Source organism: Megalobrama amblycephala, linkage group LG6, assembly GCF_018812025.1.
Source record: "Megalobrama amblycephala isolate DHTTF-2021 linkage group LG6, ASM1881202v1, whole genome shotgun sequence".
Lineage (NCBI taxonomy): Eukaryota > Metazoa > Chordata > Actinopteri > Cypriniformes > Xenocyprididae > Megalobrama > Megalobrama amblycephala.
Window position 1 is genome coordinate 11,093,970 of NC_063049.1, and position 2,287 is coordinate 11,096,256.

The window sequence follows — 2,287 nt, forward strand, 5'->3', positions numbered from 1 at the left end:
TGTGATTATTCCCTCTATTAATAAGATGAAACCACTCACCACTATTGTAAAACCTTACTGCTGCCGGTTTGTCTCTTCCAGTCAGTGCCCTCCTCGATTCTGGGTCAGCTGGTAATTTCTTATCCGGCGCCCTCTGCCGACAGCTCGATCTCAAGACAACAGCCACGCCGTCGACTTACCAGATCCACTTGGTAACTGGAAGGCTCGTCAGCCGAAGTCAAGTGCGCTTCAGCGCAGGCCCGATCCAACTTCAAGTCGGCATCCTCCACGTTGAGCAACCCCATCTGCTGGTTCTGGAGGAATCCACCGATCTTCAGGGCGCCCGTGGTTGGAGCAGCATAACCCAGTCATTTCATGGAATACTGGGGAAATCCTGAAGTGGGGTGACAACTGCTTCCTGGACTGCTTTCCTGAGTTTCCTGTTCCAAGCTCTCCTTGTTTTGAAGAATTACCAGTCTGTGCTACGTCTTTAAGAAAGCCCCCTAGACAACCGTTCAGTGGACATTCCCCAGTGTTACTCCCACTTCAGTGATGTCTTCTGCCCAAGAAAGCCTCCACACCGGCCATGGGACTGCGCTATTGATCTGCTTCTGGGTGAGCCAGTGCTCCAAGGGAAGATCTATTCCCTATTCCCCTAGTAATGTCACAGACTAGCCAGGCTCTACCTTCACACAGACACAGCTCACGTCATCACCGCCGTTTTAATCACGCACACCTGCAGCCCATCACCACCCTCATCAGCAGCAGCACAAAAGACTCACGCACTCACTCAGTCACTGTCCAGTCTCGTTTGCACATGGTCTTACCTGCTTGCTTACCTTAAGGACTCCACTGAAGATACTTACCTGTGTGTTCCCTCGTTTCCTCATTGTCTCCTCTTCCTTCGTGAGTTCATCTGAGTCTGCTCCAGCTCAAAGTCTGTCATCCGTCTGCCATTACTGCAACACAAAGACAAGTATCAGTTCTACATCCATATCTGCCATCGTATTTACCTGCTATCACTTACCTGCACTCTGTCAACTGGTTGTTCAGTAAACATCATTACCTGCATTCCTGTGTCGCTGTCCCCTTCTGTGTTGTAACGGAAAGACTCGTACCAAAAAATTGCTGATCTGTATAACACCCCATAGGTGCATCTCAAAAAATTAGAAAAGCAAACATTCTTATATTCTAGATTCATTGCAGACAAACTGAAATATTTCAAGAGTTTTTGTTGTAATTCCGATGGTTACAACTTGTAGCTTAGGAAAATTAAATCAGTATCTTAAAAAATAGAATATTTTCTCAAAGATCAATTAAAAAAACAATATCCAAAGGTTTAATTATGTACTCAATACTTGGTAGGGGCTCCTTTTGGAAAAAAAATCCTGCAATGCAGCGTGGCATGGAGGCGATTAGTCTGTGGCACTGCTGAGGTATTATTAAAGCCCAGGTTGCTTTGATAGCGACCTTTAGCTTGTCTGTATTGTTGGGTCGGATGCTACTTATCTTCCTCTTGACAATATCCCATAGATTCTCTATGGGGTTCAGGTCCAGCGAATTGGCTGACCAGTCAAGCACAGTAATATTATGGTCAGCAAACCACTTAAAAGTAGTTCTGGCACTGTGGGTAGGTGCTAAGACCTGCTGCAAAATGAAATCCGCATCTCCAAAAGCTTGTCAGCAGAAGGAAGCATAAAGTACTCTAAAATCTCCTGGTAGATGGCTGCATTGATTTTGTACTTGATAAAACACAGTGGACCAACACAGATGACATTGCACCCCAAATCATTACTGACTGTGGAAACTTCACACTGGACTTCAAGCAACTTTGATTCTGTGCCTCTCCACTCTTCCTCCAGACTCTGGGACCATAATTTCCAAATAAAATTCAAAACTTGCTTTCATCTGAAAAGAGGACTTTGGACCAATGAGCAACAATCCAGTTCTTTTTCTCCTTAGCCCAGGTGAGATGCTTCTTGCTTTGTTTCTGATTCAGAAGTGACTTGGTTCTAGGAATGTGACAGTTGTAATGTGACAGTTGAAGATGTCTGTGTGCTGTGGCTCTTGATGCACCGATTCCGGCTTCGGTCCACTCCTTGTGAAGCTCTCCCAAGTTCTTGAATCTGCTTTTCCTGATAATCTTCCCAAGGCTGCAGTCATCCCTGTTGCTTATGCACCTTTTCCTACCATGCTTTTTCCTTCCAGTCAACTTCCTATGTGTATATTTCGATACAGCTCTCTGTGAACAGCTAGCTCTTTCAGCGATGACCTTCTGTGGTTTACCCTCCTTGTGTAGGTTGTTGAT